The sequence below is a fragment of the Agelaius tricolor genome, unplaced genomic scaffold (genome assembly GCF_023055355.1).
Source record: "Agelaius tricolor isolate 1412-34295 unplaced genomic scaffold, bAgeTri1.0.p SCAF_14, whole genome shotgun sequence".
Taxonomy (NCBI): domain Eukaryota; kingdom Metazoa; phylum Chordata; class Aves; order Passeriformes; family Icteridae; genus Agelaius; species Agelaius tricolor.
The window spans coordinates 3,452,080-3,466,890 of record NW_027269274.1 but is presented as its reverse complement, the minus strand read 5'-3'; positions in this window follow the sequence as shown (position 1 = coordinate 3,466,890).

Below are 14,811 nucleotides of genomic sequence, written 5' to 3'. Positions count from 1 at the left end.
GAGGTAAAGGGGAGTTTTTCTTAGGTAAGATTGGGTACTCAATTTCAAGTGTACTGAATATTAGCTGGAGTTATTCAGAAAAGTCCTATTAGATTTTTATGAGAGAAGGGGCCTTTTGATTATTTTGACAGATTGGCACAAGGCCAAAATCAGCTCTGTTCCTTGGATATAAATCCTGAAAGGTTGAGATAAAATGGAATAGGTTGGTGCTGATGAAGATTTACTGAGGGAGAACCAGAGGCAGGCTTGAGTACCACAGCAAGCAATAAAAAGGCCTTGGGCACTTTCTGTCACATTAAACCCAGAGTAAGAGCCACTGGCCTGGCTCAAGTTGGTCAAAATCCCCTTGGAAACTTTAATGTGTAACTGTAAAAAAAAAATAAAAAGAGAAAAATTACCCTGGGCATAGGCAGAAGCAAAAGCTTTTCTGCAGTTGCTTATTAAGCATCATGTGTAAATTATCCATTGTTATCCTACTGTACCTCAAAGCCTTTTAAATCTCTCCTGCCTCTTGTATCGACTTGTTTTCTCCAATATGAGCTCTCGTGAATGCTGGATGCTGAAGGACTGCTCAGAAATCAATTCCAGCTGCTGAAATATTACCTCTATGCCAGTGACTTCTGCTGCAGGGAATCCAGCTCAATATCCTATCTTGCACCCATCCAGATGACTCCTTCAGCTTCCTTATTTCTGCAACATGCAAAGGGATATTTCTACTATTGTAAAGTAAATAACAGCAGAAATCAATGTGTGAAAAGGGGCTGGGGTATCTCTGGCAGTGGTCAAAGGAATTTGGAGTTTTTCCCCTCTTGCTTGAGATGTGATCCCAGTGGATAAGAACTGAAAGCACCATTTCCATGGTATTTATACAATAAACCAATGGCTTTGGTTTGGTCCTTTATAGATGATCATGGAAGCAAAAGCAACATCATCTGGCATCTGGGTTGAAAGTCTCAGTGAGCTGTTTAATCCACTGTCATTTTCATCTTGTGCTCTGACACAGACACAGAATTGGCAAAAGGATTTCTGTATTAAAAAGGTGCTTATCTCATTCAACTGTTGATTTCACTTTAGGAGTAGGTTTTAATGAGAAATTGCCTGTATAGTAGAATAGAGTCAGATTAGAATTAGAGGGGACACTCTTGAGGGGTAGTTTGCTACATGTTGCTCATAGTGAGGTGCAGTATTTTATCCTTTATGGCAGGTTAAAATGGTGGAATATTGAAAATTTTGGATGTTTGCTAAGGGTTGTACCTAATTCATGTGACAGATTTTTTAATTTTTTTTTTAGCTTCTTAGAAGCACTCTTAAAAATGATCTCAGTTATATCAAGAGTTTGTTTTGAGCAGTACCTTTGGCATTTATGCCTGCATCTACATTGTGTGTGTGTGTTCCATCAGTGGGAATTACACTCAGCCTTACTCGAGGAATCCTTTGGAGAAGATGATGTTTAAATGTTTAAATGTTTAAATTAACAACCCAAGGCCTCAGTTTTGCAGAAAGAACCAAGACAGTTCCTTGGCAGAGTCAGAGCTTCTATTAAAATTGAGGATAAAGGGAGTTTTGATCAGTTGCAGGGATTCAGGCAAAGGAAATAGTCTAACAAGGTGAAATTTCAAAAATGTAGGTATTTCAGAGCCTCTGTTTTTAAAAGAAATTCTTGCTTCCAGAGTTAGAGCTTCTCTCTCACCTCACAGCCACACAAAACTGAAGATTTAAAATATTTTGAGGCAGAGCAGGATGAAGCTGACTTGCTTTGCAACAGCAATTATTGATTAACCCAAATTTAACTTAAAAAACCCCTCAAAATAAAGCAGAAGGGGAAGAGATGAGCGATGTCTGCAGTGAGCTCAGAGCAGTGCCTGGGGCTCAGCTCTGTGTGCGAGGTGCCAGGGCAGAGCTCTCAGGAGGGGACACAGGGACAGCCAGGGGTGCTCAGAGGGACCTGGCTGGACACCCAGAAATGCATTTACATGAGCAATCTGCAGCTTTACAGAGCCTGCTCCTTCCCTCCTGAGTGCTGGGCTAGGTTAATTTATTTCTGTCTAGTCAGGGCAGTGATAGACACAAATCTCACTTCTGACTAAAACCAAATAACACCATTAGTCCCCTGCAGCAGCTGGGGTGCTGACCATACTCTAAAGCAGCAAATCCATCAGGAGTGGGGCTCTGAAATCAGCTTAGCATCAGGTCCTGAGCAGAATGGTGCTGGACTGCCAAATCCAATACAAATACTCCTGATTTTAAATGATTGTGTAACAATGCTTTAGGTCCTGGCTTTGAGAAAAGAGATTTGTTTCCATTTTCCTTCACTTTGCAGTGTAAAATTTCACTTTGATGTACCATATCTGTGTTCTTGAAGGTGTGCTCTTATTGCATCATATTTTATGGGCATAAATTATTGTTGGTGCTGCAGGTGCTGCTCACAATGATTTGTGTAACACATTAAGCTACAAACTTGCTTTTAATTCTGATTAAATTCCTAATAAACTTGCTGGTGAGTAGTGATTACATTTTTTTTAAGAATTAAATTCCAGAGCATATTTGAGGTGTGGTTAAGAGCACACCTAGACTGCCCTGCTGCTCATCATCTGGCTTATTTAGGTTGAATGCAGAGCCAGGGTTTCTCATTCAGCAAAGTTTTGTTTTTCTGAACGATGCCCTGTGGGGCTGCTTCCTTCACCTGTCTCTGGGGGGCTCAGGGGTGCCTGGCCAGCAGTGAGGGTTTCATCTGTGATCAGACACCTGTCTGTCCACCACATCTGTCTGTCCCACCACAGCCGTCTGTCCACCACACCTGTCTGTCCCACCACAGCTGTCTGTCCCACCACACCTGTCTGTCCACCACACCTGTCTGTCCACCACAGCCGTCTGTCCCACCACACCTGTCTGTCCCACCACACCTGTCTGTCCACCACAGCTGTCTGTCCCACCACAGCCGTCTGTCCACCACACCTGTCTGTCCACCACATCTGTCTGTCCCACCACACCTGTCTGTCCCACCACAGCCGTCTGTCCCACCACACCTGTCTGTCCACCACATCTGTCTGTCCACCACATCTGTCTGTCCCACCACACCTGTCTGTCCCACCACACCTGTCTGTCCACCACAGCCGTCTGTCCCACCACACCTGTCTGTCCCACCACACCTGTCTGTCCCACCGCAGCTGTCTGTCCCACCACATCTGTCTGTCCCACCACACCTGTCTGTCCCACCACAGCCGTCTGTCCACCACATCTGTCTGTCCCACCACAGCTGTCTGTCCCACCACAGCCGTCTGTCCACCACACCTGTCTGTCCCACCACATCTGTCTGTCCCACCACAGCTGTCTGTCCACCACACCTGTCTGTCCCACCACACCTGTCTGTCCCACCACAGCTGTCTGTCCACCACAGCCGTCTGTCCCACCACAGCCGTCTGTCCCACCACACCTGTCTGTCCACCACAGCCGTCTGTCCACCACAGCCATCTGTTCTCTGGCTCCATCCCTTACAGAAAGCTCCAATGCTTTCATTAGCCCTTTCTGGGGAATGTTGGAATTCCAAATGTAAGGGATTATTAGAATTTTCAAACTGTTAATTAAAACTTAGAATTAAACACAGGGTTAGAGCTGAGATTTTGAAAAAAGTTTCTAAATTTAAGTGATAGAAGTGAGAACATAAATTTATAGTTTAAAGTAGAAACACTTTTAAGTGTTAAGTGTTTTGTTTAGATTTCCTAAATAGACAATTAAAATCACTGAGCTGTTTGAATGGATACTTTACCCATACATCTGAGCCTTTGTGATGAAGCTTACTCTACATATTCTTCTGGAAGTCCTCTGATTTATACTTATTTAAATATTCTATTAATCTATCAATAAATTCTTTATTAATCAAATAACTTATTCTATTTTTATTTCTTTTTATTTATATTAAATTTATCTTAATATATTTGATTATATATTACTTATTATATTTCATATATCATTATTTATTATATTTCGATATTATTTATAGAATCATTTAATATTAATTACTTATATAACAATGTATATTAATTATATATTAATATTTATATTTAGTATTAATTACTATATAATTGATAGTAGATATTAAATACATATATTATTATTTTTATATTGTTTATTATATTTTAATGTATATATTATATTTTATTATCTATTAATTTTATTATATATTTTATACATTTTTATTATTTTATTTTATCTATTTTTATTTTATTTTTATTTATAAAAAAAAAAATCTGCTTTAATTTGGGTTGCAGAAATGTTGAAATATGCTGCTGTCTCTGTCATAAGCAGTGTCATAAGCCCCTGAGCTCTTGCTGTGTCTGCAGATGCACAGGTGCCTGTACATGCAACACACTCCTAAAAGTTGCAGGCCTGACTCTCAGTAGATCTTGTTTAGAATTCTCCCTCTTTGCTTTCAAATGGAGCTGTAGGAGCTGCCCTTGCAGTTGGATGGAAATCTGTGCAACAGAGCATCCCTGCTGAGCCCAGGCTGCAGGAGTGGAAGCCAAGCAGGTGGTGAGCATGCAGGACTGGGAGGATTTAGCCAAAAGATGGATTATGTATTTCTTTGAAATTTTAAGCTCTTCCTCCCTTCTCTTCTTTCAGAAGCTGGAAAGATCAGATGGATCCTAAAACTAAAATCTTGAAGTGTGCAGCTGAAAATCTCTGCTTCAGATCACCAGTGTGCTTTTCTGTGTGTTTTACAAAGGACTTCGTTAAAACCAGAAATTCAGCTTCAGGAGCTGAGGAGGAAATGTGCTCTTTGTAAAACAAATAAGTGTGCACAGAGGTTTGTTTGTTAAAGACAGTGTTTGGGGATGCAATTAGACCACAGCAATTGAGGAGGAGTAACCCAAGCATTTCCCAGCATCTGATAGAGATTGACCTGTGCAGGATGAAAGAGCTCTTTGCACACTGGGACTCTGGGACTGGAAGGAGCTGCACAGGTGAATTGTTTCCAAGACCCTTCTGAGTTAATTGAGGCTTTGATTACCAAAGCAGCTGACAGTGCTGACCTAACTCTGCTCCTGCTGACGTTGGAAGGGGTTGGGGTGAGGCCAAAGGTGGATTTTGAAAACTCTGCTGGGCTCTGGGTGCCTCTACCCAGCCTGTGCTCTGTGGGAGGCAGGAAACTTGGAATTTTTGGGGGTAAAGTATTAGAGAACAGCACTGCTGAGCAGGGATGGTAGCCATCAGCAATTCTCTTTAGCCATCACAGCACAGAAAATATTCCTGTTTATTCCAGTGCTGGTGTGCATTGGAGTTCCCAAGATAACTTTTGTGAGTTATTTTAATTGACTCTGGGAGCAGGGGAGTAAATATTATCAGGTGTTTTGATTTGTTTACTTGCTGAAAGAAAGGCAGACAGAAACTGTGGAAAATCTGGGATCCATCCCAGGTGCTGCCTCTTCCAAACCCCAAACAGATGTAAATAACCAGCCTGGGAGCATGGCATGGAACTCTGGACAGCAATAATGCAAAGCTGCAATGCAATTGCACCAGTGCAGAGCCAGAGGATTTTTGAAGGAATTTTGAGCGAGTTAGAGATGGGATCTCTGAGTTTTTTAGATTTTGTGGTTTATTTTTTGTATTTTCTATCTAGAGAGGAAGGGTGAGTTCAGTTCACATCTTTACTGCATGGTTTAGAAGGTCATAAGGCCCTTAGTTACAAGGCTTTTTAAGGATTTAGTGAGCAATAAAATACTGTTAACAAAGATATTTATATTTTTGACCTAATTTTTAAATATTTTGTCTTATGGACCTATGCTACAGTAAGTTTTCTTAGTCAATAATATAATGATATATAAACCTATAATGCTGTATTCTGAGCTTTGTGTTTGTCTGCACTGCAGTTCTGTGTGGTTTGTGGTGAGGAATCAGGCAGCCAATTCCTTATGAGATTTCTTTGTTGCTGCAAAGAAATTTTGCTTTCCACTCCATAATTTCTGGTGGGGGGGTGATTTTACAAAGGTTCTATTGGTAGTTAGGAATAAAAAAAAAAAGAAGAAAATGAATCTTTGTGAATCTCAAAATATATTAATATAAGTTAATCTATTCAAAATATATCAATATAAATATATTACTTGTGGCAAACATTTTATCGTTGGCCATTAAATTGTGTAATACTAATCAGCTTTCTGTTAGAAAGTTATTTAGCACAATAAAAAGTGCAAAAGAGGCATTAAAAGACAATGGCAGAGGAGAAGGGAACTGCTTGCCCTGGTGACCAGTGAGGGTGGGAGATGCTGGAGCTCTGCTGGGAGGAGCAGGGATGGAGCAGAAGGGGCATCCCCTGGCAGCTGTGGCTTGGGCCACGTCCAAACAGGCTCAGTGAGACAAGCACTGCTTGTCCAAAGTATGGCTGGGGCTCTTGTGCACAAATCTTACCTTAATTTGGGGCTGGCAGCAGAGTCCCCAGCAGGAGGGTTTCACTGGGGATCAGTAGGAAAGGCTCAGATTGCTGTGGGGGCATCTTGCTGCAGAGGAAGTTGGAAGATGTGTCTGTCAACAAAGTTGCTGGAGAGAGTCACAGGAAATGGAATTTTATATATTCAAAGCAGTGTGTATTTTTATTTTTTTTTTTAATATTTATATATTCAAAGCAGTTCAAGTCTTTCAGGCATTTCTGCTACTCATTTTTTAAAAAAGCAATGAATAAAATTTCAAAATGAGAAATAATCAGTATTTCCTTGCAAGTGTACTTGTGTAGAAAGGGAATGTGAGAGCTAGAAGGAAAGCAAAATTACTGCAGGATCCCCTATTACACCTTCCCCTTCTGAGTCCCCTTTGTTTTTCCAGTTCTTTTGGGATGGGAGATGCCTCATATGTGGAACGAGGGGTAGGAAATTCTTTGCTTTCTGGTTGAGATGGGCTTTGGTGCTGTAGCTGTGCTCTGTGCCTCGTGGCATCATTGCCACCAAAGATCTGTCAGCATTTTCAGGAGAAGGTGCTAATTTCAGGCACTTAAAACTCGGCAATAAAAGTTGCTTCAGCAGGGATACAAAATACAAGTGCTTGGTGGTGCTGGTAATATTTATGCCCAATCTTTCAGAGCAGCAGTTTAACAATTTAAAAGAGGTTTCAGCTGAACTCTCCTCTCACAAGGTGGATTTCCTCCCTGCCCATATGGGCTCCAGGTTTGTTTCACCCTGGGGATGACAATTTCCCTGCAGGGCACAGCCATTCCTGGGGCAGATAAGAGCCCAAAATTATGGGTGCCAGCAGCAGTAACCAAAAATTTGGTGTTTTAACTCCTCACAGCTTCCAGCACCACAGGATCTCCCATTGTGGCTGGTGAGGATCCTTTGGGAAAAAAACCCAAACCCAACACATGCTGCACGGAATAAATCCCTTGCTATTCCTTTTTTAACTCCAGTGAGAGTTTGGCTGAGACTTCCAACACATTTGCTTTCTTTGGGAGTTTGCCAAAGGTTTCTGTATTTATTCTTTAGTTTGCATCACATTCTCCAAGTTGTAATGCTGATTGGGTGTCTTTTCATGTCAAAACTGTAGTATTTTATACTTTAAAAAAAGAAAATCTATTTTTTTTTAGTCTCTTGCCATTTTGAAGCAAATGGCAGCAGTCAATCTCTGAGAGTGAGTTTGCAGGGCAGAACCTCAGCTGTTCTCCAGCACAGCTCTCAGGGTTTAACCCAGCCAAGGAGCTCTGTGGGAGCTCCTTCTCCATCCAAGAGTCCTACAAGCACAAGGGATCTTTCCAGCTTGACCCTTATTTCAGATTAACAGCAGCAGCTCCTGAACTTCAACACAAGATTTGAGTGGGGTGATGTTCAGCTCCTGAGCTTCAACACAAGATTTGGGTGAGGTGATGTTCAGCTCCTGAACTTCAACACAAGATTTGGGTGAGGTGATGTTCAGTCACTTCTCACAGGAGCACTGTGCTCAAAGCTGAGACTGTGGTGCAGACAAAGAGCCATAAATGGTTTTACTGACCCTTTCCCACCCAGAATTCCAGAACCAAGGATGCTCTGGAAGGTTTCCCTTGGAGCTGCCTGGGCACTAAGATGGGTAAGAGCCCTCTGGACCATCTGGGGGTGCCTTGGCTCTGATTTTCCATCACAGCTCCCAGCTTTGCAGATGAATATTTGGGATAACCTCAGAACCATGCAGAAATGTGGAATTTGTAATCCCATCTCTTGTGTTAGAGAAACCCCATGGGTTTGGGTGTTCACCTGTTCTGGTTTTGGTGGCATCACCTCTACAAAGACCTGTGGGGTGTTTGGGATTTTGGAGCTTGCTCCTACAGCTATGTGGCCCCTACCAAAATTGGGGCAGGAAAAGCATCCTGCAAGCCTGTCTCTTTCAATATTTCCTGAGCTGCTTGGCACACTCCTTTCTCTTCACCCTTTCCATGCAGTAAATCTTGCTCTTGCTGACAGCCCTGGTAATTGCCTTATGTAGAATGAAAGTCCTCCATTCTCTTTGTTTTTATAGTATGTAGCCTTCCCCAGTGAAGTTTAAAAGGACAGAAAAATTCATGGTGTTTGCAGTAAGAGCATGTTTTATGCTTCCCTGCTGCTGCAGCACAGACAATGCTGCCCTGATATGGAGATGTCAGGGGCACAGGCCTGTGTCTAAGGCAGTAAATGTTTCTTTTATTTCTTGTTCCCCTTTATTCTGGTTGCTATTAATTTCAAACTTTTCTTGGCATTTGCAGCAATAAAAAGGATAAAATCTTGAGGCTTTGTTCTGCTCCTGAACCAAGACTTAAAAGAGACCCAAATGGGGCTTGGGCTTATTCTGCTTTCAGAGACAGCTGGGAGCTCTTACAGATCCATGTGAGCATTGGAACAGCACTGCCTTGGGGCTGAGGGAACATTATCTGTTCCTGATGAGCTCCACACACAACATGTGCAGTGGGGATGAATGGAGACAAATGTCTAAAATCACCATAGAAAAAAATTGAAATCCATCTTCCAAGGCCTTGTGGCTGTGGCCAAGTGTGGTGCTGAGGCTGCCCCGTGGCTTTCAGCTGCACCCTCTGAAGGATGAGCACAGGATGTGCCTCCAGAGTGTGACCAGGGCTCTGCTGAGCCTTGTGCTGCCCAGACCATTCCCCTCTCACACCTCCCTGTGCTCCAGGAGATGGGGGGCACCGGGTTCAGCTCCTGTCATGATTCATTTAAAACTTGTCCTGCCTTTGGCACAGCAGCCTCAGAGGAAACAATGACACCTTTGCTGCTCTTGTGCCTGTCAGGATTCCAAAGGCTCTGCAAGCTGAGCTCAGCTTAAGGAATATGTGATGCTTGGCAGTGGTGAGCAGGGCTGGGAGATCAACTCAGGTGTAGGAAAGTGCCAGACGAATTTCCACAGCCTTTGATTTAATCAGGGGGTATTGACAGGAGGGTTCAGCGCTGCTCTTTGGGTCCTAGACTGAGCAGGTATTGTCATGTTAATGGAGGCATCCCCAGCAAGTTCTGCCCTGGCTCACAGCCTGAACAGCCAGGAAACAGCAGCTCCTTGCTTGACCCAGACTGCTCCTGGAGCTGGGCTTGCTGGGACAGGAAAGGCTGTGTCAGCCTTGCTGGGGATGTGAGAGGCTCTGAGAGCCCTGCCCTGCTCAGGGCTTGCCACAGGAGCCCCTCTGGGATGCAGGGGAGGCACAGTGACAATTGCTGACGCTGCCCTCGGGTGCTGTGACCAGTTTTGTGTTGTTAATCCCACACCACTGCATGAAGATCAGCCCTGTAAATAAATATTTGTTATAGAATTATGTGGTGTTGAGGAGTGTGAGCACCTTGGGCGAGTGGAAGGTTCTCTGACCATGCTGAGATGATCTTTAAGGGTCATTCCAGCCCAAACTATTCTCTGATTTTTGTCAAAGTTTTCAGGGGACCTTTAGCCAAGATGCTGCTCCATTATATCGTGGGAAGGAAGATTCCTTCAGAGCATTCCTCTCCCAGAAGTGAGATTTCCCTTCTGTTCTGTATAAATAAGCATGGAACTGCTCATCCTTTTTTCTGATATTACAACAAAGGGGATTTATATGTGAAATAAATCTTTGTAAATCTTTGCAAGGGTGCCTAAATTATTTATGGGGGTTTTAGTTTGGTTTGCATGCCATATTGCTCTCTTGTGTTAAACACTTTATTCACCACCCAGCTTTTCACATTAATCACTGCAGGATGTGCTCAGCTATCCCTGCTCAAGAGCCATCTATTACATTCCAGTAGCCACAGCCAAATGGTCTAATTTTTGTTAGTTGTTCTATCCAATGGTTCATAAACTCATGGCTGTTACTGCAGTAGCAGAGATGTTTTGTTATCCCACATTGATGCATTTGTTATTTTTGTGATTTTGTCACCTTCTTCTCTCCTTTTGTGGAAGAAATTGTGATTGAAATGGGGGTTTGTTCACAGAGCCTGAATTTCTTTGTCTCTCCATGTGTAAATAGGCCCCTGGCATTTCAGCTCAGGCTGTTTTCCAAACCAGGTGATGACTGCTTTTTTGGGAACGTGTCCAAAGCCTTACAGACATTGCAGCCCTTTCTCATTTTGATTGGGAAAAAAAAAATAACCTTGACAGACTCACATCTTTTATGGTGTTGTTGGCACAGACTGGGAGACTGATGCAGGTGACCTCAGCTGGCTGGGATGAGCTGCATTAGAATTGGCCCCAGTCCCTAAATGTGACCTCTGTCACTGTGCCATTGAAATGTTCAGTGTCTGTGCAGCTCCCTGAGTCTGTTTTGGTATCTGTAAATGCCTTTTCTAACATTTAGGTACGGCCTTCTGTGGGTGTCTCAGTGCTGTGCCACATCCCCTTGCTTCATTACAAACAATAAATGGTGCATTAATTGGTGCCCACACAGCAGGGCTTTACTGTGCTTGTGGATGTGAATGTGAGCTCCTAGAGATGGTGAACAGCATGAAGATGTGCAATGGATGAAGCTGTGGAGTTTTACTTGCCTCATGTACAGCTGACAACGTCTTTGAGGCTGTTTTGATAATTCCTTGGGAGATGGAATTCCTTATCTTTGTGAAGCTGAGCTATGGGACCTTGAGAGCAGTGCAGGCTTGTCCTGGTGCTTCTCCTCCCTGGTGTTTCCCTATTGTAATTGTGGGGTGCCCCAATGAAGGAAGGAATGATCAATCTGACTCCATGTTCTCAGAAGGCTAATTTATTTTTTTATGATACTACATTATATTAAAGAATGCTATACTATACTAAAGAATACAGAAAGGATACTTACTGAACACTAAAAAGAAAATAATGAAACTTGTGACTCTTTCCAGAGTCCTGACACAGCTTGGCCCTGATTGGCCATTGAGTCAAAACAACTCACAGCAGAATCCAATGAAACAATCACCTGTGGGTGAACAATCTCCAAACACATTCCAGATGAGCACAACACAGGAGAAGCAAATGAGATAAGAATTGTTTTCCTTTTTCTCTGAGGCCTCTCAGCTTCCCAGGAGAAAAATCCTGGGTGAAAGGATTTTCCAGTGAATGTGAATGCCTCACTTCTCCTCCCTGGTGCTTCTCCCCCCCTGCCATGTGCAGCTCAGACCAGCAAAGCTCAGGTCAGGTCCCCTCTCAGCAGAGCAGGGTCTGATCACCACAAACACAAATCCAACACAGCTTTGGTGGGAACAGCCAAAATGGTGCATTAAAAGCACATGAGCACCGATGGCTGCAGAGTAAGAAAAAGTCACAGCTGTTTGCTCTCTCATGGTTCTCAGGAACCTGTTTTTAGCTCAGGTGCCTGAACCACCTAAAAACAAGGGAAAGGGGAACCTCCTGGCTTTAGGAGAAAAGCACAACAGGAGCCTTGTTCTGCTGTAATTCACGGGGGTGTTGCTGAAGCACGGCCATGTGTTCCCATCCCAAAGGGGCATCATTATTTCATGATAACAGCTCTCCCCAGAGTGGCCTTACTGGTATTTTAAAAAGCAATTATTGTGGAGAAAACCTATATTTTTAGTGCTGACAGTTTTAAGAATATCGAACAGTAGCTGCAGATGAGATAGTGATTCACAGAGATTAATGCAGCTCTTCCCAAGCCAGGGGGGAAGAAAGAATTCTTTACATAAACAGCTGTAAAAGTACAGAACTTTAAGCACCCTCATGCAAACACCAGCAGTTGTCAGGTCCAGAGAGAAATTATTCATCTTTTTCTTTTAAGAGGCCAAACTGTGGAGTTCTTTGATCCAAATCTCTGCCCAGGTGCTGTGGGAGGGCAGTGAGCAGAGTGTGAGTGGCATTTGCTTTGTGAGGGAGGGCTGGTGCTGAAAGCCTGCATGTTGTGGGAGGTGAGCTTGCCACCTTCTGAACAGTGCACAAATAATTGCAGCCTTGGAGTTTGGCTTTGGTCATCCCCTTGTGCAGATACCCAGGTGATCACAATGCCTCACACAGAACTGCTTCAGCTCTTGTTGTGATGCTGCAGGAGAGTTTTACTCTGACAGGCTTTTAAAAGCACATCTCAGAGCTCAGAATTCGTTGTTTTCTACGAGTTCCAGTGAAAGAATGTATTTGCACATTTCCTGAGGTTGTTCTGTGTTAATTCTTCAGTGATGCACCTTTCTCCAGGGCCCACAGGAGCTGTGTGAGTGAGTGGGATTCTCTTTGCCTGGGCACTCTCCACATTTCTTCTCTCCCTAAGAAGTTGGGGTATAAAAGCACAGGGTGATTTTGGCTGGCTGGAATCTCCCTAAAGGAGTCCTGAAGCCTGGATGTCTTTCACCACTGAATTTCCCTCCTGTTCTGGGGGAGGTAGGACACAGGGTGGTGCAGCAATTGTTTTTGTTTGTTTTTAATAACAAGCTTTAAGGCAATAACAGGCAGGCAGTGTCAGCCTGATGTATTCTGCTTTGATTCCAGGCATTACACAAGGGACCAGACTATTTTCACATCTCCCCCTAGAGCTCTTTAGCAACAACAGCAGCAATAATAACATCCAGGTTATTAAAAAAAAAAAAAAAGAAAAGAAAGGAGAAAGCACCAGCCAGTTCCCTTAAGGAGCAGCACAAAGCCAAGGTGAAGGTGCACAGGACTGGGCATCTTTGCTCCCAGGGTAAGAGCAGTGCACATAAATAACAATTTCCAGCAGCGTTGCACTTTGAGCACTGCTGGTGTTCAGGAAAAATAGCCTTCCTTTCAGTAAAGGAAAAATGAGTCTTTTCACAGAAAAAAAAAAAAAAAAGTTGCCTTTTCAACCTTTGCCTGTGTAGGAAAATGAAATAATTTTCTTAAATCTCTTTAGAACAAGCATTGAGCAAACTCATGGGACTGCAGTGAGTTGTGTCAGGGGGGCTTTGCCTCACCTTGGAGGAAGGGAATGGCAATAGAGGGAAGAGCTGATGCCTTTTTAACGTGGCAGGGTCAGGGGGCTGGCAGGAGCAGTGATGAAGTGCCCCCAAACCCTGCTGTGTGCAGCACTGAGGCTGTGCCAGGGCTGTGTCTGTCCCAGGAGATGGCACAGACTCACCTTTGCACGGGGTGAGTCTCAGACTTCCACCCTCTACAGCTTCAGTTAAGGCTTTCATTTCTCCCTTTTTTAATCTAAAATGATTAAAAAGAGAAGCTTTAGGCTCTTTTGTGCCAGAGCTCTCGAGAGGATGCAGTTCTGGATTTCCTGTGTGGTTATCAGGTGTGTTTGACGCCGAAGAGAGGAGCTTATGAGAGGAGGTGAGGAGAGGGGGAGCAGTGCTGGAGGGGAGAATTGTGCAAATGTTTGGTATGAACGTTTCATCAGAGCAGGAACAGCAGAAATGAAACTTCTTCATGGGCTTGGAGGAGGTTGGTAGCACTGCAGAAATGTTCAGAGCCTGTGACCTTATTTTTTCCATTCAGATCCATCTGTGGGGATAAACAGAATCCCAGAGCCAGGTGGGAAAACAATTCCCTGGATGGAGCCAGGTGCAGAGCCTTTGTCTTCTGGGTTGTGGCAGACATGGAAGAGTCTTCTAAGTTTTGAGCCATCATCTGCACCCCTGTTGCCATTATGGGCAGAAGATTTCTTTCAAATCAGTAACTGTCAGCATTAATTACATTAATTACCAAGTTTTTGCATTGATTTGGCTGGGCTGACTGTCCTGAAAGTCTTTGAGGCAATAGTTGTTGAAGAGTTAAAGAAATCCTGCTTTGCAGAGGAGGGTGGTTATGGCTGCCCTGTCAGCTGAGAGTGATGCTAATGGAGAGGGCCCAAGAACAAATGTGAAATGTGCACATTAGTGAGCACACTCCTTGTTAATTAGTGCTGTAACATGTGCATTGTGCTGGGATTCAAAGGCCCTGGAACATCTCTCTGACTGCAGTTCCATTGCAGGGCATTTTGCCTTCCATGAAAATGCTTCAGGAATGCAGGTTCACCTAAAATAGCCAATTTTTCAGACTGAGAAAGCAGAGAAAGAATTCTCTTTGTTTCTTTCTTGGTTTAACCTTCTCCTTGTTCTTCAAAACAAGGCATTAATCAATGACAATAGAAACTGCTACTCTTAGGGCTGTCAATGTTTATAGCTTTGGGTTTAATAGCAAGGACATAAATATATACCTTTCATTACATTCTTGCTGTTATTTGCTCATCATCCACAGTGTCTGATATTATCATAACTCTTTGGTTGAAGCTATTAAAGTTATGGTTTGTAGCTCACACTGGCACACAGCAGACAGAGAGCCATAAAAGCAAAAAAACCCTCCGAGACTGAGATCAGCTATTAGGAAGAACTGGTCATTTTCTACCTGGTCACACAACAGCAGCACCATAATCTTCCCTTCCTTCCCTTCCTTCCCTTTCCTTCCCTTCCCTTCATTTCCTCCCCTTCCCTTCATTTC